This window comes from Eurosta solidaginis, chromosome 1, assembly GCF_040869045.1.
Source record: "Eurosta solidaginis isolate ZX-2024a chromosome 1, ASM4086904v1, whole genome shotgun sequence".
Classification (NCBI taxonomy): domain Eukaryota; kingdom Metazoa; phylum Arthropoda; class Insecta; order Diptera; family Tephritidae; genus Eurosta; species Eurosta solidaginis.
Window position 1 is genome coordinate 389,645,553 of NC_090319.1, and position 13,582 is coordinate 389,659,134.

At 36.5% G+C, this 13,582-nt stretch overlaps 1 protein-coding gene across 3 annotated transcripts in view; it reads left to right on the forward strand.

Moving 5' to 3' along the window:
- Octalpha2R (alpha2-adrenergic-like octopamine receptor) overlaps positions 1 to 13,582 on the forward strand; it is a 330,917-nt gene that overhangs the window by 173,336 nt on the left and 143,999 nt on the right. The window lies entirely within an intron of this gene.

Sequence of the window (13,582 nt, forward strand, 5' to 3'; positions counted from 1 at the left end):
CCATTTGAAGAACGACTTAAAGTGCCCATATTGAACTTTTCAGGCCATTCGGCATACTGCCTTCCCATCACCACCTAGTTTCGTGAGAAACATGGAATCGGCAGAACTTCGTATGCTAAATATGTGTATGAAACATTTATGACTCGGGTAGGTGAGGTTGACAATTTATAGCTTCACAGCTTCCGCACCCGACTAGCTTAATTTTATCTCAAGCTTTTGGAAACTGTATGAAAACGTCGCAAAGTGAGAGATACGGATTGGATTATTCCATGAAGAACTTCACTGAGGTCACAGAATACTCCAAACTCAATCTTAACATATAGTGCATCCTATCAACTTACTTATTTACATACATTCGTATGTGTAAATTGTGTTTTCCCTTATATTTGTACAGATTTTTTTTATTGTCAGTTGTGGGTTTCCATTATCAAATTGAAATCGCAGAAAAATACAGTTTTTCGCACGTCACTTAAACTTTGACTTTATATCGTTGTTAGCATATTTTATTGGATAATTTTAGTGTTCACGCTTTCGTGACCCTTTGATGTTGCAAGTGCGAGATTTCTTGCTATTCAAATTATATATCAAGCACAATTTTATATATACGAATTTTTTGGCTTAGTTTGTTTTAACAAACTGATGTACTACCAATATTTGAAACCACAAAAGCACATCTGACAAACTCTCTTTTGTCATACCATGCTTTTTTCTTTTAAATAAAATATCACTTGTAAAGCATCTAAATCTATATATATATATTTATATATATATATATATATATATTTATTTATTAATATAAAACCTTTGCATTAAATTTTTAAAATACATACTAAGGGTAGTTATTTTAGAGGCTGGTACTCACCGGTTCGTATGGATAGGGCTGATGGCCGTTGGGATGACTGGTGGTGGCGTTGCTGCGTCCTTCTGGTGTTGGAATTCTGAAGGAAATTAGTAACGACAATCCGGTACTTGCGAGTAATGACTGCTTCACAATTATTCGGAATTCTGTCTTCGAAGTTGTAACTGGCTGTAATACGCAGATATCTGCTCGAAAGCTTTCGTTCGCTGGTTGGCTGTCTCTTAGCATGAAGATTATTGCTTATCCTAAGATTCACCTGGTTTTGTGCAACTGAATAGACGAGCTGGATGGCATAAATACTTGCCGTTGGTAGCAGCACTTTGTACAAAGGTATGCGGTAGGGCAAAGGACTTCAGCTGCGATATTTCGCTTTTTGTCTATCGAAAGTTAGTTAATTCTAATGAGCTCACTCAGACCTTTATAGTTTAAAGAAAATGACTATTTTATTGCGTGTTTCAAGATGACTTTTCTTCTCACAAACTTGTATTGCTTCCGCAACCTATATTTCGCACCTTCTTTGCACAAGGTGACAAGAATAAGATTATCGCAACTTTATAAAATTATATTACAATGCAGAAATGACAATAATAAGATTATCACAAATTTATAGAATTGTATTAACACTCAGAGAAAGCCAAAATTGTTGATTTGCATAAAAAAGTGAAATTTGCAAAAACTGTGCTGAACTTGCTTGGATGACAATTTTGTGTTTTTTTTTTTTTTTTTGTTGATACAAAGGTGGTGCTTTTCTGACAGATGGCGATCATTCCAGATCGCCACCCTGTACTTGCGGCGAAATCAATTTGGTGGATTTTGCGCGATGGAGGCTGCCACACGGCCATGAGGATTCTCAATAGGGAATTTAAAGGTAAATACAATGCATTGATTCTAGGGATACTTCAATATAAAAGTACAATTCAATAATCGAATACAATGCAAGATACGGGTTATATATAAATTCAGAAATATTCGATACAATACAATTCAATAATCGAATATAATACCAAGTACGGGATATATATATATAAATTCATAGAGATACGTATGAAAAAAAGGAGAGAGATGGGACGGGTGACAGCCTACACCGCGTAACCAGAGGGAGTTCAGAATTTTGTGCATTTGATGTTGGAAACGTTGCTATAGCAAACGAAAGCTATCGATCGTGAACAACTATTTTCCTTTTACTAGCGCGTTTGTCGACTTTCAATTCTCGCGAGATTATCGAGTCTCGAAATACTCGTAATACTCACGAGCTTCTCAACTTTCAACTCAGTCACTGAACTGGCAGTATTGTATACATTTCGTTGTTATTTAATTGTGTTTTTGTGGAAATTTCCGCTTGTGCTCGAGAATAATTCGCAAGATCTATATAAAACAGCCAATGAATCGATTAAATTGAATATCGAGAAGCTCGCGAGTTTTACAAGTGTTTCCATATTCGAGAATCTCGAGAGAATTGAGAGTCGAGAAGCTCGCGAGCCTAGCGAGTAATTCGATATTCGAGAATATCGCGATAAGGCGAGACTCGCGAGAAATCTCTTCTCGAACAAGTTCGAGAAATCGTACGCTCTATTTGTTATTCAAAATTGAAAAAATAAACTACGGTTTTTGAGGTTGCGTATTTGCCATGACGTAGCAAATGCATAGCCGTATAATTTTTTGGCGCTTGTGTATAAATATTACACTTGTTTGCAAATGCAATGATGCTATGCCATTTGCACAAAATCCTGAACTCCCTTACTATGAACAGGAAGTCGAATAATGTGAAAAAACTTTCGTATGCATAATGGATATCTTCAAAAAAAAATAATGGAATATAAAACAGGTTAGAGATTTTATAAACAGCAGGGATGTTTCTAATGAACTGTATATAAGATTTGCTATTTTTAGCAAAATAATAGAGGTACATATATAATAGCAACAATATACTTTTTACGGAAAACATATAAAAATCTAATATACAGCCTTGTTCTTTTGTTCCTTTTATTTTAAACAAATGTTTTGCAAACAAAAGTTATATTATGTGTTTACGTAAAAGATTATGCTAATTTAAATTACCCAAAACTCTGAAAACACTAAATAAAAGTTGAGCCTCCTAAAGAAATTATGGGATCAAAGTATCAAAACTAAAAGGGAAATTTAACCCTTTTCAGAGCTTTGTAAAGGCTTATACTTGTTTGGATGACAAAAGTGGATTAGTCTAGGAAAGTGCATACATAGAGATGTACTTAAATATATATATATATATGTATGTATATAAAAACAAAAGCAGTTGAGGTTATGATGATAATAAAATGAGATTCAGGGATCGCTACCAAACATGCGAAATTCGATTAAATCAAAGACACGTACTCACTCGAAAAGATAGATGGATGCAGGTTTTTGTTTACCTTACGTTTGCTCTAAAGCTGCAGTTGCATAAGTTTTGGTTTTTCAGTAAAACGCCAAATTGATAACTAGTGATAAAAAAGTTGGAACAATTCGTCCGAAAATTCTGTACGGAACAAATATGAGCAACGGTACCAACATGAGTCAAACAGAATTTTTACAACCAAAAAGGAAAAACTAACTCCCCCAAAAAATAATCTACAGAATATTGCAACTGGATTCGCCTCAAACTATACCGCAAATAATACAAAAATATTCGTTATAACTGCAGGCGTTTCACAGTGGGCAATCGCAAATAAAATTTCGATTAAAAGCAATTGTTTTGCAAACGAATTGTTGATCATAACACGACCATGAGTCGTCGTTGGCTTCTCGAAACAAACCGTAAATTTTTCGATTGTAAATCCATAACATGGCGATAAGAATTTGATAAAAAATAAATCGTTAAATTTTTCAATGCAACTCGATAGCTTCTCAAAACAACTTGATATCTTTTCGATTACGAATCGATTAATTTCCGATAGGAAGTCGATAATATATTGGTAGCACTCCGATAATTGATACCAAATCGAGAAATTGTTAACATATATATAACTTTGATAAAAAACTTAGAACATGCCATCGAGTTTCGCTTCCGGCTTTAGTTTTGGCTTCGGCTTTGTTATTGTTAATAAAATAAGTAATCTAAATTAAAAAATAAAAACATTCATATATACATATGTTATAGGGCTTTTAGGGCAGGATATTTCAACTATCCGGATAAACGGAATGTTCGAATATCCGGATAGCTATGGGTAAATCCAGCCACATAAACTTAAAATCCGTACATTCGTATGTCCGTCTGGATACATTGATAACAGATACTAGAACATAAAGAAGCTCTCGGAAAACACTGATCTCACGTCCGTGGACACGATTTTTCGCCGCTATGTGTTCTAAGAACAAATAAACAATAATCTCAACATCAGAAATTGATGGCAAGATCATAACAAGATATCTCCTAATCTGTCAAAACAAAAAAGGTATTTTCATTGCCAGAAATGCAGTTAGTCCGGAACCTAATTGTTTATAGTCGAAAAATTATAACAGCACTTGTTTTCTTACACCCGAATAACAGTAGTTAAATGTTAAATTAGATATTTCTTGACTCGAGACTTTTTCATGTTCAATGCTAATTGGAATGATTACCGTTAAATAAACGAATATGGTACATCAGTTTGTTGCTCTCACTGTTCCGATAGTTCCTCAGTCAATGGATAATCAGGATATTCGAATGCACGCAAAAAAATGTTGGAGTAAAAACAGTACTTTAAGGTGCTGCTGTATATATAAACTAAAATAAGTGTTATCGTAACACCAGAAGGATTGTTATTTTGACTCTTCAGGGGTGTAAGTTTAACACTTAAAAAGAGTATTTGGAAACAGCACTTGAAGGGTGTAAATTTAATTCCAAAAGGGTGTAATAGGAATACTCCCAATAGGTGTAGTTTTGACTCCAAAAAGTGCTGAAAAAGGTTAAAACAGCTCTATATATGTATGTATAAAAACTTCCAGAATCTCCAAAACAATGTATACAAAACCAAAAATATTTTTTATTCAATAAAAGAATCACCTATATACACAAGTAAAACAAGTAACACATTCTTATGGCCTTTTTATTGTCAGCATTTGACTTTATAATAGTGTCATACTTAACATATTCTTATGTATAAAACCAAAAATATTTTTTTATTCAGTAAAAGTGAGAATCAATTAATTACACAAGTAAAAATAACTTGCTATTGTCAGCATTTGACTTTGTAATAGTTTAAAACTTAAAGTATTCTTAAGCGCACTATTTACACAAAAAGTACATCATTTATCTAATTATATAAAAAGAAGTGTACATTTTGATTGTCACTCCATAACTCGAGAACGGATAGAAAGATTGCCATGAAATTTTTAGGAAAGATACAGGAAGGAGAGATGATGGTTAGTTGATCTTGAAATTCCAAATCGGTTTAGCCATTCCTGATTTATAATTTTTTTTTAGAAAAAATTCAAAATTTGAAAATTTGATATATAAATTTGCCTATATTAGTATTTACGATCCTTTTTTCCGGGAAGTTAACCAGAGACGGACTGGGACTGGGATTAGAACTAGGACCGGGACTGAGAATCGGAGTGGGACTGGGACTAGGACTGGAACAAAATACATACCATCCTCTGGAAGAAGCAATAAGGGATGAAGAAGAGGTGAGAGAAGAGAAAAGAGAGAAGTAGAAGGATACTGAGAAAGAAATAGAATGAGACGAATATGGAGATAGATGAAGCGAAAAAGACGGAAAGAGGAGTGAATATAAGGCTCAGGAAAAAGTGAAGAGGGGTGGGGGAGGGTAGAGTTAGACGGAAAAAGCTTATTAAAAAATGCAGATAGGCCAAATTTAGGGCAGAACAACGTCTGCCAGGTCTGCTAGTTATTATATAGATATAAGAATTCATATGATAGCACTCTTAAGGCTTGTGACATTTCAGATCGTCAAACGGTATAAAAATAGTTTCTTCCAAAGAAGCCAGGTCGTATACATTAAGAGTATCATTAAAAAGTTTGGTGTTATAATATGGAAGATAAAATATTATTCTACTATTGATAATATAAATATCAATATATATACATATTAATATTCGCTAACTCACTGATATACTAATACTAACATATATGTACCAGTAGGGTACTTAAGTATTAGATGGGAATATTTACATGAATGCTTATAACTTTTGTCTTAGTCCATCGATTTTGTTGAGTAAAAGCTTATTTTTTTTCTAATAAAACAGAGCTTAGAGAGAAAAGAAAAACTCTGCAATAAAATAAAAAGTTTTCGAGATCCTTCCTCGCAACTTACAAATTTTTTTATATTTTTACAAAAAAAATTTTAAAAATCCGTAATGATTGTGCGTTATATTTGAATCTGCAGGGCCCTGAAAAAAGTTTTATATTCACAGTTTATAGCAAATTGTATTACCTTTTAAAAACTTCATCCCGTTTTGGAATTGCTCTATTCGTTCTTGAGATATATATGATTAAGTGGACCCAATTTTTATACTCAGCTGAGCAGAGCTCACAGAGTATATTAATTTTGTTCGCATAACGGTAATCCGTAACGGCATAAACTAATCGAGATAGATATAGACTTCTATATATCAAAATGATGTGGGTGAAAAAAGAAATTCATTTAGCCATGTCCGTCCGTCTGTCCGTCCGCCTTTAAACACGATAACTTGAGTAAATTTTAAGGTATCTTGATGAAATTTGGTATGTAGGTTCCTGGGCGCTCATCTCAGATCGCTATTTAAAATGAACGAAATCGGACTACAACCACGCCCAATTTTTCGATATCGAAAATTTCGAAAAACCGAAAAAGTTCGATAATTGATTACCAAAGGCGGATAAAGCGATGTAGCTTGGTAGGCGCGTTGACCTTATGACGCCAAATAGAAAACTAGAAAAATTTTGGGCAATGGACGTGGCACCGCACACTTTTAAAAGAAGGTAATTTAAAAGTTTTGCAAGCTGTAATTTGCCAGTCGTTGAATATATCATGATGAAATTTGGCAGGAACATTACTGCTGTTTCTATATGTATGCTTAATAAAAATTAGCAAAATCGGAGAACGACCACGCCCACTTTAAAAAAAATTTTAAAGTTAAATTTAAAAAAAAAAGTTAATATCTTTACAGTATATAAGTAAATTATGTCAACATTCAACTCCAGTAATGCAACCAAATACAAAAATAAAAGGAATTTTCAAAATGGGCGTGGCTCCGCCCTTTTTCATTTGATTTGTCTAGGATACATTTAATGCCATAAGTCGAACAAAAATTTACCAATCCTTGTGAAATTTGGTAGGTGCTTAGATTGTGGGACGATAACGGTTTTCTATGAAAAAGGGCGAAATCGGTTGGAGCCACGCCCAGTTTTTATACACAGTCGACCGTCTGTCCTTCCGCTCGGCCTTTAACACGATAACTTGAGCCAAAATCGGTATATATTTACTTAACGCAGTTCACGTAATTATCTGAACTCACTTTGTATTGGTATAAAAAATGGCCGAAATCCGCCTATGACAACGCCCACTTTTTCGATATCGAAAATTACGAAGAATGAAAAAAATGCCATAATTCTATACCAAATACGAAAAACGGGATGAAACATGGTATTTGGATTGGTTTATTGGCGCAAAATATAACTTTAGAAAAAAACTTTGTAAAATTGGTGTGGCACCTTCCATATTAAGTAAAATAAAATGAAAAAGTTCTGCAGGGCGAGATCAAAAGCCCTTGGAATATTGGCACGAATACTGTTCGTGGTATTACATATATAAATAAATTAGCGGTACCCGACAGGTGATGGTCTGGGTCACCCTGGTCCACATTTTCGTCGATATCTCGAAAACGCGTTCACATATACAACTACAACCATTCCCTTTTAAAACCCTCATTAATACCTTTAATTTGATACCCATATCGTAAAAACGCATTCTAGAGTCACCCTGGCCCACCTTTATGGCGATATCTCGAAATGGCGTCCACCGATAGAACTACGGCCTACTCCCTTTTAAAATACTCATTAACACCTTTCATTTGGTACCCATATCGTACAAACAAATTCTAGAGTCAGCCCTGGTCCCAGTGTTAGTTGCATGAGATAATGTGCTTAAGTGAAAAATACTATTTTTGTTTGACAATGAATTATTATAACTTTGAGGTTATGTATTGACAATTTAGTAATTGGTGTGATGGTAGCGTTCTTCACCTACCACACCGAGCACTCTGAAACTACACCCTCAAGCGATTTGTTGAAAATAGATGAGCCAGAGCTTCGAGTTTCTTAAAAATGTACGAGAAGAAATCATAGATATCTGATTTTATAGAAGATTTGATGTTAGCAACACCTTCCACTTCACCCCCCCAAAGTGAGTACCATAGTTCCAAAATTTAAATATACCATTTGAGTCTCAATCTAAATTACAAATCGATTCAAAGCATTTTATGCAAAAAGAGATATGTTGCTTCAGAATCCCAATCCGCCTTTCTCGCTTTATATATCACTCACGATGGATGAGCCTTCTTCAAGTTTACATATCGCCAAAATTATGCAGGGTTACTTTTAATAAACGATTTTCTTAAAACAAGAACCATTTGTAGACTTGAACTTTCTTTAAAATTTTCTTTTCAAGTTCTTCGATATTTTCAATTTGTTTGTATGCCAAGGAATTCGTCAGAAAGCATCTTTCTTAGGTGGTGCATAAGCGCGGAATGTTCCAAACAACAAATTTTTTGAAGATGTTGAAACACTTGGCAAAAAGCAAATCCATGTGACTAGAACATGAAATACTATTTAGACGCATAAAGTTAAGCGAATAAATTTAAATCCAACATCCTGCCTTTTCAAATGATGTGATATGAAAGCCAACAAATCCAGCATAAGGATAACAGAAACATTATGTTGACTGGAACATGACGAAGGTTCGAAGCACTTGTCCACCAAGAAATTTATGTTACCACTTGCAATAATAAAGTCCAAAACTTTCATAAAAGCTGAAAGAATTACCAGAAAACATAGAGCGGCTATCATCTAAACAGGACCATGTAATGAAAGGCAGGTTAAAACCAAACAGAAAGTAGAAAGTAGAGCTATATTAGATTTTTCAGCATAAATAAGGTATTTGTTTGATTGGTCGGAGGACTCGTAGTGGACTAGACTACCCCGAAAAGATTGTAGTAATTTTAAATTCAATTGCTAAAAAGTACAATTTTTACTTAGTTTATAAAACAATTTTATTTTAAAATTTTACGGATCTCCCATACGGCAAAGGAAAATAATCGTACAACCACCCATGAAAATAAAGTTAAACTTAGAAAAAAAAAAAAATATTTTTGACATACCAGCTTGGGTGTGTGGGGGAAATAATAACACATTTAAGCGTAAGTTGTTTGTTACATATACGTAAGTAATAAACGTTTAAATAAGTTCACATCCTCCATAAAGATGCACCCCAAAATGCTGCAAGCGAATGAATCCCTACACCTTTTACTTTAACATCAGTTCAACAGATAAATAAAATATATGAATGAAGGTTAAAGTATCTGCTTCTAAAAGGGCACTGCAATAGAATTGTATTACACATATTAATATAAGTAAGTGGATAGTGCCCTCAGGTAACTGTGTTAGCTTGTCGGGTTCGGGTTGTGCTTTACAACAAATTTTATAAAATTTTGATAGTTGTGAACGGTACATGTGTCTTTATATTTAGTTTGAATTTCAACGAATAAGTGCAAAAAGATTTGTATACACTTGTTGCTTCGGTTGGTGCCATATGGAGTAATGAAGGAGCATATTTGGGACATATATTTGGTCTGATGATTTCGAGTTTATTTGGAAGCATTTTATAAATATACTTTTTATCTGAAAATAACTACAATATTATCATACTGGATGTGAAGTGCTTCATTGAGTTTAATGTGAACGCACGGATAAATCGGAGAAAGTCACAACAGTTTCACATTCGAGGTTAAATGACTTCCATCGAACTGGTGCTAACCGGATGCAGTGAAGGACAGTTGGTAGCCACACTCGTGCCAACAGCGCTTAAATCTGAGCTGTAGGTATTCAAATTTGTTAATCAAGGTTAGCTTTTGTATCAGAACCATCTACCCCTGAACTAATTAAGAATGCGTTCAAAAAGTCTGCAGAGAGCAGCTGCAATTTCGGCGGATATCACAACATTAAAAGTGACACTTGGAAACACTGCGCTTTCAACAAACTCAATAGATTATGATAAGCTGCGGAAGGGCTTCACAAAGCCCTAGCCAGGGACCAAAAGGAGACACCATTATGGATTAAACTCCCCGATGGAACCTACTCAAGGAATGTGGAAGAAAGAGCACATGCCCTGCTTGCAGCGCACTTCCCGGACGCATTCTCGGATACCTCGACGGAGGGGGTTCGACAGATGAGACCGACACACACTGTTTGGAACCTCGCCAGAGGACTCTTCAACGATGGCACAGTTAAGTGGGCAGTAAGGACTTTCCAGAGTTACAGGTCTGCGGGAGAGGATGACATATATCCAGCCTTTCTGCAGCAGGCAGAGGAATTGATCCCACACCTGGCCAGGATTATGAGGGAAAGCCTCGCACTGGCATACATCCCGACGGTGTGGAGAACAGCAAAAGTGGTCTTTATACCTAAGGTGGACACAAAGGACTACTCTAGTCCTAGTCCAGGCCTATAAGCCTGACATCCTTTGCTCTCAAAGCAATGGAGAAAATTGTAGACCACGAGATTAGATCAAGGCTCTCGACAGAGTACCACTACATAAAGATCAGCATACATATAGGACAGGCAGGTCGACAGAAACTGCATTGTATCAGCTGCCCACAAAAATTCAATGTGCGCTCGAGTGCGGGGAGGCAACGCTATGCGTATTTTGGGACATAGAGGGGGCTTTCGGCAACACGACGCACGAAAGTGTGAATCACGCACTCGAGAGAAGGGAGATACAACGTCCAATCCATATGTGGATAAACGCCTTATTGCGTAGGAGGATTGCCGAAACCTCAAGTGGGGACGGTACAGTAGAGATCAAAACAACGAAGGGATGTCCACAAGGAGCGTCCTGTCACCCCTGCTGTGGAGCCTGGTAGTAGATGAACTTCTACAGAGGCTCTCAACCAACGGAATCCGATGTCAGGGTATGCGGATGATATCGTTATCATTTTAAGGGGTAAATTTGAGAGTACCCTTTTCGACATAATGAAAAGGGCATTGAGGTTAACGAAAGAATGGTATACTGAGGTGGGGTTAAGCATCAACCCCAACAAGAAAACCATTGTGCCCTTCACAAGGACAAGAAAACTGGAAGGGATTAGGCAAATCACAATTGATGGACTACAGGTAGACTACACGACTGAGGTGAAATACTTGGGAGTCACGTTCGACTCTAAGCTCTTATGGAGGAAGCACGTCGACAACACCATATCAAAAGCCACAATAGTAATAATGGTGTGCAGATGTATTGCAGGAAGATCCTGGGGATGCAGCCCAAAGATCCTAAGATGGATATACACTATGATAGTGAGACCTATCATAATGTATGGAGCAGTTGCGTGGGCATCAAGGACGACCATGGTGACCGTATAAAATTCACTCACGAAGCTTTAACGTTTGGCATGTGTCTGCATTAAGGGAGCCATGTGAACATGCCCGACGGTAATGGGGGTATTGCTTGAGTTAACGCCTCTACTTATAATAATTGAGCAGGCAGCCAGGAGTACTATGATAAACATAGCTAAAGAGGGATGTGGAAGAGGCAAAGTGATACAGTTACGAAACATGGAAAAGCTGAAGGAGCAGATTCCACTCATCCAACTTCCCAGAGATGACACAAGGAAGATAATTAAGTTTGAGAAGCGCTTCAAAATAGAGCTGGGTTACAAGTGTACGTGGGCACCTCCAGGATTGAAGCTCTTCACCAGGAACACACTATAATATGGTACACCGATGGCTCGAAGACACCGGAGGGCATAGTAGCGGGAATCTTCCGCCCCCGAACCAAAATATCCCTACCACTCGGAAAATATCCGAGCATCTTCAAGGCCGAAGTTGTTGCCATAAGCCGGTGTGCAGAGATAAACTTGCAGCTGGGATATACCAATGAGAAAATCGTTATACTCAGCGACAGTCAGGCTGCGCTCAAGGTATTATTTTCAGTTGAGATTAAATCGTCAGCACTCCTGGGAGTCTAGGAGTCAATAACACCAGCCCACTAGCATGGGTATCTGGACACAGAGGAGTAGATGGGAACGAGCGAGCGGACGAGCTTGCCGAGGTTGGCAGCAGCCGGAAAGCCAGTAGGACCCGAGCCCTTCGTGCCAATAGGGTCACATATAATAAAGGAAGAGTTTAAACAAAAAGGGGCGTGCCTCAGAGAACAATACTGGCACGAAAATCCAGGACGTTGGCAGGCAAGGCACTACTAGTAGGGTACAACTCAAATCGATATAAAGCTATGATTAACCTCCCAAAAAGTAGCCTTAGGATTTGAACAGGTATACTCACAGGTCACTGCAGGCTAAAGAGCCATATGCATATATTGGGCATATCGTCTAGTTGCCTCTGTCGGTTCTGTCATTGCGAAGATGAGACTGCAGAACACATCCTGAAGGAATGCGATGCAGTGGCGAGACGAAGACTTAAGATCCTAGGATCATCGAAAGTAGGAAATAGTCACATACACTCTCTGAAGGCGAGAAGCATTCTGGATTTTCTCAGAGAACTCTGCTTTGATGAGGTGTTGTAAAGAGAATGAGGGCACAATAGACCAATAAGTCGCAGTGCTTAACCTCATAACTTCTACCTATCTATGATTCTGATAGCTGAGTGAAAGAAATATTGTGTTATGTACGGCATGTTGAGCTAAGATGCAAATATAATTTGAAAAAGGAAATCTTGAGTTATTTTAAACTTTAAACTTTTTAAAAATATATTTAAAAAACAGAAAATCACATCGAACTAAATCGTCCAAAATATTTTTTAAAATGAACTTAATGCTATCATGAACGGTTGTACGCTTTCTAACATTTTTTTCGTATTTTCGGTAGCGTTTCCAAACCGGAAACTTTTACTTTTGAGAAAAAGTACTTTGATCGCATCGATTTTGATAAAATTTTTTGTTTTCGAGAAAGCTTTAAATTAAAAATTTGGTTCGGGAAGTGGACCAAGTCCGACCCATTCCAAATGACCTTTTTTATGGTGCGGTTCGGTATAGAGTTTCTTCCGTGACTAGCTCATTATTTGAGAAATTTTTCTTTCGGGGAAGTGGACCAGGAAGGGTGTCTTCAAAAAATCTTCTTTCTGGCCCGAAATGGATCAGGAACCGATCTATTCGATCAAATTCTATTCACTTTTCGATTTGCCAGAAATTTGGTATACAAGTATTCCTTTTCCTAAATTAGTACTAACAAACTGCTTTCTTCCGGGAATTGGACCAGAAAACGGTATATTTTTAGTGATGCCAATGAAGTTACATTTTTTTAAATTATTTTATATCTAGGTCCAGTTAGGACCTAGATTCTAAACTTTTGTTTCTCAAGCAATGCATCTAATCATTTATTAATAGTTATTGGACGATCCTATCCGTTTCATCATCTATCGCCATTTACCGTCAATTTCATTAGTTTACATTAGGCAAGACTTTTATTGTTCTTGCATACTGCTTTAAAATAGAAATTCGTTTTTTAAATGCAAGCCACGAGCATTAAAATGTCCCACTGATAATAAAAATCTATCTAAAG